The sequence below is a fragment of the Puma concolor genome, chromosome A3 (assembly GCF_028749965.1).
Source record: "Puma concolor isolate L17-30 chromosome A3, mPumCon1.1.hap2, whole genome shotgun sequence".
NCBI classification, from domain to species: Eukaryota; Metazoa; Chordata; class Mammalia; order Carnivora; family Felidae; genus Puma; species Puma concolor.
Genome location: NC_141669.1, coordinates 6,154,192 through 6,168,382, shown reverse-complemented (window position 1 = coordinate 6,168,382; position 14,191 = coordinate 6,154,192). Strand labels below are relative to the sequence as shown.

Genomic DNA, 14,191 nt, shown 5'->3' with positions numbered 1-14,191 from the left:
CCTACCCTACAGCTGCTCTGAACCGAAGTGGGATTCTTCTCGCAAGAAACGAGGAAGGAATGGACATCGACTAGGCAGCAAATCGTGTATGTCACGGTCTGCAAAGACGTCCGGGGAGAGGTTTATAAAAACAAGGCAAGTGAGGTTTAAAAAAAACATCGCCTGCCCAGGGGGTGGGAGGGTCTAGGTCTGGAATACTTCTTGATACAAACAAAGCCGAGATCAAGGTGAAAACTGGAGCACAGCTGGAATCTGAGCTGATGCTGATGTCCAGCACGGAATCTAACATTCTTGCTGTTAGCGTTTGTTCTGCTGTTAATCCCGTCCCTGTTATCTTTCTCGGGTGTCATTGAGTCTCTCTAGGACAGGCCGTGAGCGTGGCAGATGGCCTGTCCAGTCAGCTAGACCGCTGGTGAGCAGGGCTTGACCTTCATATTTGAGCTCTTTAGGCCCGAGTGTAGCATTTCACGGGCATCCCTGTGGCCTTCCTTGTGGGCCTTCCTTCACTGTCTCTGCCTCCCTGGGTCACAGGAGCTCTGTGGAGCTCTGTCCCCTCGCCGTCCTCACCAGGTCTGAGCCTGGAGAGCAGCGCCGCCCAATAGAAGTCCCAGGTGAGCCGCACCCCTAACTTCAAACTGTCTAGAAGCTGTGTTTTAAAAAGTAAAAAAGAAACCCGTGGAAATAAATTACAGACTGTATTTTAGTGGGCCCCGTATAATACAAATGTTGGTTCAATACCCAATCATAGAAAAATTATTAGTGTGCTATGTCTCACTCTCTTCCAGCCCACGTCTTTGAAGTCTGGTTGGTAGCTCACACTTTACACGTGTCGGTGCAGACTAGCCACGTTTCTAGTGATCAGTAGCTGCACGTGGCTAGTAGCTATCGTGTTAGAGGGCGGTCGTAGAGGACACGCACGGTTCTCTTCGTCTCAACAGTAGGCCCTTAGTAAGTGCTGAAAGAACACGTGTGGCCACACTGTTGGGAATGGGTCTCGCTCAAACAGAGATATTGGAGAGGTAGACCAGGAAGTCTTGGAGCAGTGTGGGTGGCAGTCAAGACCACGGACTCGTATACCCAGCCCTAGGTGTGGTGTTATAAACAGGTGGGCCAGATCAACCCATTCAGCCTCTTTAAGGCCGCGTTTCCTCATCTGTAGAGAGTCAGCCACATCTATCTTGTGAGCTGCGAAGAAGATCAAATGGGAAGATGTACACAAAATGTGTATGTAGTACCTGGTACATAGGAAAGACAGGAGAGGCAGTAGCTGTAGTTATTTTAAACTAGATGTTCTGCGAGTCACATGGACAGCTCGGGTTTTCGTGGCAGCAGTGTGGCTTGGCCGGAGCAGTGCCGATGTAAGGTGTGGTTTCTCCCTGCTTTAGGAATTATCCTGGGGAAATCTTAAAGCGATTCTTCTAATTGTATTTCTTTTTGGCCGGAGCTGCCAAAAGTCACATGCAATCCATGGGGCTTGATAAATATGGGCAAATGCCAAAGGGGGGTGGCCCTTGCCCTGGGAGCTGCTAACTGTTCATTGTCTGTCCACGGCCTGAGGGTTCAGCTTCCCCTGGGAACTTGGTGGTAGGCCCTTTCAGAGCGGGGTGAGGACCCGGGTCCCTATGCCTGCCGTCTTCTGCTCCCACCGGGCCAACCTCACATGCCTTACCCCTCCTCCCTGCCCTCCTCACGATGCCCAATGACGTGTTTTGTCGAAATTGACTGTCTTGAAATATGGTTGTTTTAAGCAGTGGAAACAAGTGTTTCCTTATCATACCCAGTTTTGAAAACCAAACAAAAAAAAATGGGCAAAACAAGCCACATGCATAGTGACATTAAGAAAAGGAAAGGCTAACTTTATTAAAAAGCTTCTTTGTGGTATCAGGCAGGAAGTGAAATGGCTTTAAATGGCAAACATTTCTCAATCATTTCATGCCCCAGTAATCTTGGCATTCTTTTCTGTCCCCTTGAAGAAAAAAAAAACAGTGCCCAGATATAACCCAGACAAGAGAGGGGGAGGAAATTGAGTCAGTGCATTGTCATGGAGTCCCTCGGAAGGCCACTTACCCCTTCTGCGAAGGTTTGCGGGAGGGCCAGTGATGGACGCATGCGTAGAGGTAGGTGCACTTTCTATTGTATGTTTGAGCCTGGGCCACCCAATGAATTGCTTTCTTTTCATTGGTTCTTCTGACCAACTGGTTCTCTCAAATCTGTCCCTGGTGGAAATACCAGAAATGTCAACTTTTGGATTTTACCTTGGAAATCCATGTTCAGAGGATGGTAAAACCCCAGCCCCCACATACAACATTTACTCCTCTGGCCAAATGCCATTGTCCTTCTTTCTACCGTAAGTTAGTCTCTTTGCACAGAAAATAAAAACGCAGTGAAGCATGAGTGGCTAAATCTTTTCTTGAAGAGAAAAAAAGTTGCACTTACTTGGTGAGTACCAAATGAATAGAAATGAAAGGGGGAAACCAGGAGATTTATACCACTGATATACTCTTGCTTAGTTGCACTTTTTAAGACTTATTTATAGATGTCAAACAGGATATGGCACATGGGAGGTGTTCGGTGAATACTCCTCAATTGATTACAACACAGAAATACATTTGAAAATCTTTAAGGAAGCAGGTAGACTTAAAAAAAATAGCAGTTAATTTTAATTGGTAAAAAATGGTGGCGAGATGAAGTAGAACATCAAGTCTGCCCATTATAAAATAGCTCTCAACTGTTAGGATTTTAGGATCTCCTCTAAAAATTCTTAGGATGGTTTCCAACATCGTTTTTTTTAATTAAAAAAGTTTTTTTTTTTTAATGTTTATTTATTTGTTTTTGAGAGAGAGAGAGCACAAAGAGGGGAGAGACACAGAGAGAGGGGGAGACACAGAATCCGAAGCAGGCGCCAGGCTCCGAGCTGTCAGCACAGAGCCCGGCACCGGGGCTCGAACCCACAAATTGTGAGATCATGACCTGAGCCGGAGTCAGAGACTTAACTGACTGAGGCGCCCAGGCGCCCCTCTCACATCTTCTTTTAATCTTTGCACTGTTCTGTCCTATCAGGTGGCAGGCATTCAGAAAATGTACTAAGGAAGTAGAAGTTATGTCCCAAGATGTGGCTGGAACTCAACAGTTTCTGGGCTTCCAACACCATTCTTTCTCATCCTATCTCCACATGTGTCCTTCCAGCAAAATCACCCTGTCCTTAAACCTCAGAGTGGAGGGGTTGGTTGCCATATCACCTGCTCCTACCCCTGGTATGGTACTGGTCCCCGGTCCCCGTTAATATCGTTGTTTGCTTAGTGTCTGTGTTTCTCATGTGGGCGCCTCAAGGACACAGGCCTAGATTATTTTCCTTGACATCCTGGTCACTCCCACGGTGTCTGGGAGGTAATAGTTAACAAACCCTGTTGAATGAATGAAGAGCAGATTTATTATTCTTTGGCGTTCAAAGCTACTACCTCACTTTGTTGGTGGTGTTCTTCGTGGTATATTTCTCATCTTGCTTCTTGTCCTTGTCCCCTTTCTCCTGAAGATAAATAAGCCAGACTTCTCACCTTGCAAAAGGTTAGTCCTATTTCTAAAGCCATTTGGTGGGCTCTTTTGAGAGGCTTGAAATGTCTCCTGGATCCCCGGGGAGACTCTTAGGTGAGGGGCTGGCCGCTGTGGCTACAAACCAAAAGAGCTTGCCCTTGAAGTTAAATGAAAAAGGTCATTGTGTCCCTTCTCTTTTAATTTTAATCCCCGTCATTGTCATCGGTCTGGCAGGGAACTATGCAGGTTGGGGAAGCCCGGTTTCTCTGCTTCCCCGAACTCCCTGTAGCCAGACATAGTTTGTGATTTTCCTCTCTTTGTTGTTGTTGTTGTTGTTTTTATCCTGCTTAAATGTACTTGAAATAACCTTCTTGAATATGGCAAGGGGCGGCCGCATAGTCCCAGCAGCGGGCAGGGGTCTGCCCTTATGCTGGCGGTGCTGGGCTGATTTCAGCAAAGTGCTTTTGTGAAGCCCTGACAGCAAGTGGGTTTTCCCAGGTGGTGCTATTGTATAAACCTTCTAAACAATGGCTGCTTGTGGAGCCCAGTAGAACTTGTCGGGCTCACATGTCTCCAAAAGTGCTCACGGGTTGATGGCCCGGTTACGGTTCTTCCTTGTTTCAATCCGTCTGATTATTCTAATCATCAGACCCATGATTCCCTGTTTGGTAAGGCTCCAGCGGTTCAAGGGAAGTCCTCGTCATCTGGGCACCTGGTTTCAGGGACAAAGTGCTCAGCTCCCAGCCGGGTAAGCCATTTCAAAATAACCTTTGTTCAGGGATCTGAAAGAGCCCAGTAACTCAGCAGTGAGGACCATCCTACTAGCTGGGCAGGGGGCAGGGATTTCAGCTGAGCGGGGCTTTGGCAGTTGCCATGGAGACTATCAATCGGTTGCCGAAACCTGCTGGGAGGGGGTGGGGGTGAGAAACTACAAGACAATCATCTGCCTTTCGGCAATTTGTTAGCACCTAATGTAGCTCTCAGACTCAAGCCTTCGCAGGGGGAGCGTTATTTGGGGGCACCTGCTTCTGGAAATTAAGAGAAGTTAAGATACCTCTTAACTTCTCTTAAGAAATGCATCTGATTTGTGCATCCGGGGCCTTGTGATTCTTTTGAGGCCCTCAGAGCCTGACGCTAATTTTGTTGTATGTGTGTGCATGCGGGGTGGGGGGTGCTCTTTACCGTAAGTCCCCTCTTGGGGCCTGTGCACAACTTGGCGGCTGTAGAATTCCCTGGCTACAAAGAGGAATCCTCTTCTCGAGTTTTCTGTTCGGAAGCCTAGTAATTGGTCGCTCCAGTGTCGGGTGTTCAGCTAAGGGGCGGTAATGTCAGCTGTCCCGTATCGAGGACCTCCCGGGTGCCAAGGCATTGCCCACACCGTCCCATTAGTTCTTACAAAAACTTTGCAAGGAGGTCTTGTTAACTGTCTTTTGCAGAGGAGGAAGCAGAGGTCCAAAGGGTGGAAATAACCTCTTTGAGGCCACGAGCTAATAACTGCCAGAACAGAGCCTTCACACCTGCTGACGGTGAACTTCGTGTTCGTCCACTGCGGTGTTGTCTCGGGGGATTTGATGAAGGCACGCCCTCTGTGGCATTGCTAACAGGCAGTCACTCGGGGGAACTGCTTCATCAGCAAATCCAACGGCCCCTAGGGATGGCCTTGTTTCAGTTCTCTGCAGCGTTCATCAGTTTGATGCACGCCCTTCCTTGAGAGGGGCCAGTCAGGACTGTCACCTGCTAACACTTGGTGGGGTTAAGGGGGGGCCTCAGCCATTGGCCACCCTGGGTCCTGCCGAGGGCCAAGTCCATCAGTCTGATCAACTGAACGTGGGTTTCCAACTTTGCAAAATGGCTTCCAACAGAACCCCCCGTGAAAGGAACTGCACTTTGGTTGTTCTCGTGGACGCTCAACAGACTTGTCAGTCTAGAAACTCAAGCACTGCTACTGACTGAGGGTGAGGGTTCCGTGATGACTTGGGGTATGGACGGCTCTCCTGGGGAAGTGACTTAGACCACCATGATGCTGTCGCTTCCTCGTTAGACTTGGGTTTCTTGACATGGGATCCTTTTCTCATGGGGAAGACTCCAGACTCTATGGACAGGTAGGGCTAGCTGGGGTCCGGGTAACCCTTTCCCTGGCTATGGTGTCTGTTTATGCCTCTTTGACCATGTCCCTAAAGAAGGACTGCCTTAGAAGAACAGGAAAGGAAAAGTCGAAGTCTTCCTGGTTCATCATCATATTACAATATCTAACGACCCCTGTGGCTTGTGGGAACTCTTCTTCTAGAGCCGTAAGCAACAACACTGGGAGAGGGGTTGTGGCAGTGGCAGTGGCACCAGACAGACCTGGCTCTACCGGGACCATGAGGGGGAGGTCATTTACCTCTGAACCTCACACTCCATACCTGCAAAAATGAGAAGAATAATGTCCCCATTGCAAGGATAAAAAATAATGCAGGTTAAGCACCTGGTAACAACCATAACAGGTTGTTGTTGTTGTCATCATATAACAATCTTATCATACGAGCCTCAAGTTTTCAAGGTCTTTCTACGCTCATGGGAGTTGGAGGGGCTTAGCAACATTGTTCCCAGAAAGGATCCCACCGTTCTCTCCCTCCTGCAGTTCTTGGCTGGTCTGGCCGCGAGATGTGTTGAGTGACCAGCTTGTCATTACATTCAAATACAGACTGTGTCTCATCTGACTCTTAGATTGAAGCTCACAGTTGGTGGTGGAGCTGAGTACGAACACTCATCCTGGTCCTCATTCCAGGGGGATAGGGAGCGTGAGGCAGCAAGCTCTTGAAACTCAATTTCTATTGATTTTGCATAGAGGTGGGGACTAGCAGGTCTCCGCTGTCCCCAACTGGGCCTCTGGCACACAGCATATTTGGTAGGAGCTTACCAACTTGCTGGCTTTCCAGTCAAGGCAGGCGGCATGGCTTAGAAGCACCCCTAGAGATACGGGCGGAAGCTCCTGATAAAGAGGACAGCCGTGGAGGAAGTGCTCAGAGAGTGCGGGGCTAGCAGGAAGTGGGAGCTGTTTCTAGCACAGACAAGGTATGAGAAATGAAAGTCAAGGAGGAAGTAGAAGTAGGATCCGTAGGTGCCTCGAGGACAAGGAAGTGGCTTTGTTGGCAAAGGTGGAAGGAGAAAACAGTATCTAGGCTGAGCGTGGAGGTGGGTGTGGAAGCCATTTTCTCCTCTTATAATGTGTGCGTGAGGGCTGGTGTTGGAAGCCCGGGGTTAGACATTTGGTCAACGGAAATCCTCAGTCAGCCCTCATGGAAGCCACTCGAGGAGAAATTTCACTCCTGAAGGCAAAGAAACACTGAGTTCAAAGAGGTTTGGTTGACTGGCTTGTGCTGGTGTTTTAGTTCCGAGGCAACGTGAGGTCTTGTGGGGCGTGCTGGTTCCTCTCGAGAGGCAGCTCTGGTTTGCCTTGACAATGAGGGACTTCATAAGGTGTACCGCCCGCTGAGCACCAACCAGGTGCTGGGGGTTTACAGATATTGAAGAATTTTATCCGCACAATAACACCACGGAGTGGGCAAATGCTATTACCCACAGAGATGCTATTATTTCACAGAGATGAGGCAGCTGAGAGTCACAGTACCTGGGTATCTTGTCCAAAAGTAGAGTTCAGCTGGCAACACGATTTCAACCAGGTCTCTCTGATGCCAGAATCAAGACTCTTTCTGCCAAGCCGCCTGTTCACATACAGATCTTGCCTGAAACATTTTCTCCCGTGTATAAGAACAGGGAGCGTCATCAGAGGCCATATTTTGGGTCAAGGACCCCTTTGAAAATCAGATGAAAGCTAATATGCGAAAGTAAACATCCTCTACAACTTTAGGGGTCAAGGACTCTCTGAAGTGATCCATAAGCCTCTTACTGTCCACGGACCCAGTTCAGGAACTCCTGAGGTGAGGAGAAGGTAGCCCGGAGAAGTTAGAAGAGAAAGAAACTCCAACAGAAACAGATTTAAAAATTGAATTGTCAATACAGCGTATACATTCTGAATTTGTTGCCTGGCACTTAACCATCTAAATAAACATGGTTGTATTACCTCACAGGATAAATGTCCTTCTTGTGTGCAATGTACATGGGGAAATGGACAACCCGTTTGAACATGGTACAGGTAGCTCTTTTCTCCCACCGTGGGGCCAAAACCTAAAATAACTTAAAACACTACAGTGGGATGCCTACACCATAGGATCCATTTCCTTTTCCCTTCCTACACAAATATTTTCTGCTTTGGGTGACCATCCATTCTTACAAGTCATGTAGGGGTGACTTCCGTGAAGTTATCCAGAATCGTCTTGCAATATTGTTGAAGTAATCTTTTTAATGTTTATTTTTGAGACAGAGAGAGAGAGAGAGAGAGAGAGAGAGAGAATGTGAGCAGGGGGAGGGGCAGAGAGAGGGAGACACAGAATCCAAAGCCGGTTCCAAAGCTGTCTGCACAGAGCCCGACGCGGGGCTCAAACCCACGAACCGAGAGATCATGACCTGAGCCCAAGTCGGACGCTTAGCTGACGAAGCCACCCAGGCGCCCCTGCTGATCTTGAAGTAATCTTAAATTTTTTTTTTTTTTTCAACATTTATTTATTTTTGGGACAGAGAGAGAGACAGAGCATGAATGGGGGAGGGGCAGAGAGAGAGGGAGACACAGAATCGGAAACAGGCTCCAGGCTCTGAGCCATCAGCCCAGAGCCTGACGCGGGGCTCGAACTCACAGACCGCAAGATCGTGACCTGGCTGAAGTCGGACGCTTAACCGACTGCGCCACCCAGGCGCCCCTGATCTTGAAGTAATCTTAAGAGGACTTGCATCTCATTGGAATATAGTTATTTGTATATGTTTCATTAAACTTGTTTATTTTATGTCACTTTTAGACAATACTTGAAAATGCTCATGCCAGAGACTCATGAGCTACCAAAGATGAAAGGGAGCTCAGAGATCATCTAGCCCAAATCTTCCTCCTTTGCAGAAGGGGAAATTGAGGCAAAGAGAGGTTACACTGACAGTCTCCAGGCTACTGGTTGAGTTCGTAGCAGAGGGACTAGGGCCCTAGTGTCCCGACTTCTTTTAGGGCTCATTTCCTTGCAACATGTCTGTCCTCCAGGCATTCAGTGCCTACCTGTTAAATGTTTGGCCAGATGGAATTTTCTTCTGGCCTTACTCCCTCCTTCCTTCTGCTCCAGTGTTCTGGAAAGGAGGGCATCTTTGGTCACAGAGGGAAGGCACAGAGGCTTTGCTAGCCAAGAGACTCCATGCTCCTGATGAGGGCCATGGCCACGGTCAGAGAAAGGTGTGCAGGTCCAGGATATATAGGTAAGACCTACCTCTGCCCTGGGGATGGGGCCAGAAATAATGGTCATCACCAGCCCAAGGACTGTGGGTGGCAGCTCTGGGGTGGGGTGATGTCCTAAGGGGCCAGAAAGTTCTGGCATGTGGGGCAGGGACAGGAGGGCTGTGGGCCCTAGAGGAGAGGACTCTTAGTGCTCCCTGAAGTAGACCCTGTGTAGATTGACAGGTGACTTGACGGCAAAAGTGAAACAATGTGGCTTGGTGTCTTATGCCTCTTGTGTGTTTGGGACCATCTGGGGTGGGGGCAGAGCCCGGCTATTGGCAAGTGTGAGGCACTTGCGTGAGCACATTTTGGAGGCGCCATGGGAAGTCATACAGGGTGGGAGTTGGGGGGTCTCCCAAGTTTCCTAATCTCAGAGGCTGATGTGATTAGGTGCCAAATTAGCCCCTTAACCTTTGGGATTTCATATTTTCAGACATTTCCCCTGTTGGATTAAAACCTGGCTTGAGGGGCGCCTGGGGGCTCAGTCGGTTAAGCATCCGACTTCGGCCTGGGTCACGATCTCGCGGTCCGTGAGTTCGAGCCCCGCGTCGGGCTCTGGGCTGATGGCTCAGAGCCTGGAGCCTGCTTCCGATTCTGTGTCTCCCTCTCTCTCTGCCCCTCCCCCGTTCATGCTCTGTCTCTCTCTGTCTCAAAAATAAATAAACGTTAAAAAAAATTAAAAAAAAAAAAAAAACCTGGCTTGAAATGCAGTGCAGGCCATCACCGACTGGGCAGCCTTGAATAAGTGAATCTCTTACTTTCTTCCATCCTCGGTTTCCTTGCTGGCCTAATGGGGCTTCTTCCGGACAAGTAATTGGAAACAACCCACTTTGAGATTTAAACTCTAATTCAAATGAGAGGAGAAAAAGAACCTGGCTCCAATCAGGTCACAATATAAGTACGCCCAAGGAAAGAGTGTGTATTTGCAAAGGGGAGCGACAGTCCTGGAGGGGAACACTCAGGGGGCAGACCCTGGGGACGGTGTCCAGCCTGGGACCACCCACCTCCAGTGCTAACAGGGCCCTGCTATGAAAACAGGCTCACCTGACATCAGGACACATTCAAATCATAGCCAGTTCTCCACGCTCTCGCTCTGAGGTCACTGAACAAACTTCTGATTGTAATTTGGTTTCCGTGTAATTTGCCTCCACGGAGCAAATGTTTGGCCATAGGAAGTGAGTGCTGTGCCCTCGGTGGTCATACTTTGTTTCAATACGTTGACCCACTCTGGTGTCTGCACTCTGTTCCCCTGTGGGTTGGTGAACAGGAGTCAGCATGGCCCACATGCACAGCCTCTGACCCCAGTGCTGTGTCCTTCCACAACAACGTGTCATTCTCTTTCCTCCCGGCCACTGCCGCTGTCCCTCTTTGCTGACCACCAAGCGTTCTGAGCCAATTTTAATTCCGAGGGAGGGCTGTGGGCTGTCGCTCAGCCCCCATAACCCCATCCTATTCTAGGAGGATCTGTGCCCACAACCTGAGCCGAAAGGCCTGGCAACACTCAAAAATGCTAACGAAGGAATGAATGCTTGGGTTTATGCAGAAAGATGATGGAAGGCAAAACTCTGTCATTTGGAGGGCGTCCCTATTTGAAGTTAGTGGTGGGAGCTTTAGACATGGGGACTGGGGCTCTAGGCTGGTTCTTCCTTTGGTTCTCTGCACCGTTGTGGGAATGTCAATGGGGTCCTTATTGGTAAAACAAAGTCGTTGGAGTTGGGACCTCGGTATCGTGGGTGGGAAGGGACAACATCACAAAGGCTTCAGTACAAACTTAATACTAATCTACAAATTCCATGCAATTCATGAAACTGAATAGAGAATTCTAAAGTTCATGTGCAAAAGTAAAGAACCAAGCTAATTTTAAAGGAAAAGAATGTGATGTGGGACTTGTTTTCTAAATAATAGGATTTATTAAAAATAAAAAGCTGTTGTAATTAAGATAGTACACTGAAGTTACAATAGGAAGTCAATCAACTGGGCAGGCCAGAAAACCCAGAAATTGAGCCATACGGAAAGTTGATCTAGGACAGAGGTATATTTACAAATTACTGGGGAACGTCTGATTGAGACATTTGACCATCTATATGGGGAAAAAAATGTCACATTAGGTCTTTACCTCATAACATACAAAGAGGCCAATTCCAGTAAGTTAAAGATTTACATGGGAAATGTGGAAATAGAGGAGAATATCTTCTAACATTGCAGGTGGAAAGCATTTTAAATAAGATACAAGAAACAAAAGTCATCATGAAACATTCATAAATTTTATATTCAAATTAAAATCTTGTACAATAAAGATGAAGACAATCATGGGGGGGAAGATAATTGCCACAAATATAATCAATAAAATATAAGTATTAGGAACATATAAAAGTGACAACAGTGTGACAGCTCCTCAAAGAATTAAACATAGAATAGTCACATGATCCAGTAATTCCCTTGCTGGGTATATATCCAGAATAATTGATAGTGAGGACTTAAATATATATTTGCACACCAATGTTCATAGCAGCGTAATATCCAAAAGGTGGAAACAGCCTGAGTGTCCGTGAATGAATGATGAATGAATGGATCAACAAAATGTGGTCTATACACACAGTGGAATCTTATTTAGGCTTAAAAAATAAGGAAATTCTGGCACAAGCCACAACAACGGATGGGACCTTGAAGACATCAGGGTAAAAGAAGTAAGCCAGCCACAAATGGACAGATACTGGCTAATTTCACTTATATGATGTACTTAGAGTTATCCAAACTCATAGAGACAGAAAGTAGGGTGGCAGTTGCCAGGGGCTGGAGGGAAGAGGGATGGTGGGGAGTTTTTGTTGAGTGGATATAGAATTTTGGCTTGGGAAGATGGAAATTTTCTGGAGATGGATGTTGGTGATGGTGGCATCACGATGTACTTAATGGCACAGAATTTGTACACTTCAAGATGGTTCCAATGGTACCTTTTATGTTATGTACACTTTACTATGATAAAAAAATAAATCAAGTGTGGTTACATGTCACAACAAGGACAAACCTTGAAAATATGCTACATGAAAGAGGACAATTACAAAAGACCATATGTTGTAGGATTCCATTTGTATGAAATGTCCAGAATAGGCAAATCCAGGGGGATAGAAAAAAGATTCGTGGTTGCCTGGGGAAATGAGGAGACTGGAGGTAGGGGCTAAAGTGCACAGAGTATTTCTGGGGGCTAATGAAAATTTTCTGGAATTCTAGAAATTGCTTCTAGGATTGATTTAGTGATGGACACCCGACTCTGTGAGTATACTAGAAGCCACTGGATTGTGTACTTCAAATGAGTGAACTGTATGGTATGTGAATTATCTTTTAATGAAGATGTCACCAAAAAAGTAAAAAAAAAAAAAGAATATACAAATAACTCCTTTGAAGTAAAGGCAAGCAACAAGGAGCAAAGTGGGCAATAAAAAAAAAAAATGTGATTAGACAATTCTCAGGAGACTTGAAAGGACAGCAAATATATGAGGCCAAGTTCAACCCCAGAGACACGCCCGTGAGAGCGACAATGAGATTGTGTCTTACACTCTCCGATGGGCAAAAATTCAAGTCTGAAAGACTGGGCATTAAAAATGCCCAGTGTTGGGGAAGATGTGAAACAGTGGGGACCATCACGTGCCACTGTGTTGAAGGCAGAGAACTTGGAAACACCTGAATGTGTATCCCGAGCTAAGAGATGAACATATTGTCATATGTTCAAACAGTAGAATACTATACGGCAGGGAAAATGTACCCTGCGTGGGCTGTGTTAACGTCGATGAGGTTTTCAAACAAAGCATGAAGTGAAAAAAATTAGCTATTAAAGATAAGTAGCACGTGCCATTTATATAATGTTTATAAACCGGCAATACAATATTCATATTACTTATAAAAAGGGCTATAAGACATCCGCGTTGTTCTTTTCTCTTTTATTTTTTTTAATTTTTAATTAAAAATGTTAAATTCCAGTACAATTAATGTACAGTGTTCTATTAGTTTCAGGTATGCAATGCAGTGATTCGACAATTCTGTCCTTTCCTCAGTTCTAATGACAGCAAGTGTTCTCTCAGTCCCCTCCACCTACTTTACCCGCCCCCCCCACCCCCATCCCCTCTGGTGACCACCCATTTGTTCTCTATAGTTAAGAGTCTCTTCCTTGGTTTGTCCCTTTCTTTTTTCCCTTTGCTCGTTTGTTTCTTAAATTCCACATATGAGTGAAATCATATGGTATTGGTCTTTTTCTAACTTATTTCACTTAGTGTACCATTTAGATCCATCCACACTGCTGTAAATGGCAAGATTTCATTTTTTATGGCTGAGTAATTTTCCGTTGCACGTATACGTATCGCTTCTTTATCCATTCGTCTATAGATGAACACTATGGGTAGCTTCCTTATCTGTATTGTTTTTTCAAAATACCTTTTTCCTTTGGGGTGCCGGGGTGGTTCAACTGGTCGAGCATCTGACTTTGACTCAAGTCATGATCTCACCTGAGATCACGTGGCTACGAGCCCCTCATCGGGCGCCCTGCTGTCAGTGCAGAGCCCGCTTCGGATCCCCTGCCCCTCCCACTCTGCACTTCCCCTGCTCACGCGTGCGCTCTCGCTCTCTCTCTCAAAAATAAATAAACATTCAAAAATCACTTTTTCCCCTCTCAGATGAAAGCCCTGAAGGAAATTTGTCAAAATGTTAGGAATTATTAAATCTCAAATGTATTTCTATGGGTGTTGTATTATTTGCATAATTTTCTGTGTATTTGAAATATTACACAGTTCAAAAAATATTTTAAAGACACTGTTATATAATCGAAGTCGTGTACATTATTTTGGAAAGTAGAGGCTTCCCCGCATTTCATTTAATGGTAACCTAACCAGCAGGTCTCCTAGACCAGGGGGTAAGTAAGCCATTTTTAGCATCTAGACTCACTCTGTGCCATGAGTCAAAGAGCAAACACTTCTCAGTCACCCCCAGCGGGAGCAGCGTGAGGGCACGTCCCGAGTCCTACTAAGCTTTTTTTGTGCCTGCCCTAGTACCCGGCATAAGTGATTGCCTAGTGGGTGAACTGCTACCTTGACATACTCAGATAGGAAATGCTGACTTGAACCTGAAGAACTGATTGGGGTTTTACAGAGATGAAGGTGTCGAAACCTCAATGGCTCTGCCAGCTCGATAACAAAGCTATGTCTAAAGATAGTCACCTTCTGCTGGTTTTTCTAGATTGAAATGCAAACCTACATGCCACGGGGCCACCTTAGTAGGCTCATTTGGTCTTATGGAAGACACTTCTATTTTTAATTTTTA

General features: G+C 46.3%; 1 long non-coding RNA gene across 2 annotated transcripts in view; it reads left to right on the top strand.

The window, feature by feature from the left end:
• LOC147582205 (uncharacterized) overlaps nt 1-14,191 on the top strand; it is a 161,648-nt gene that overhangs the window by 83,578 nt on the left and 63,879 nt on the right. The gene's annotated exons all lie outside the window — the stretch shown is intronic.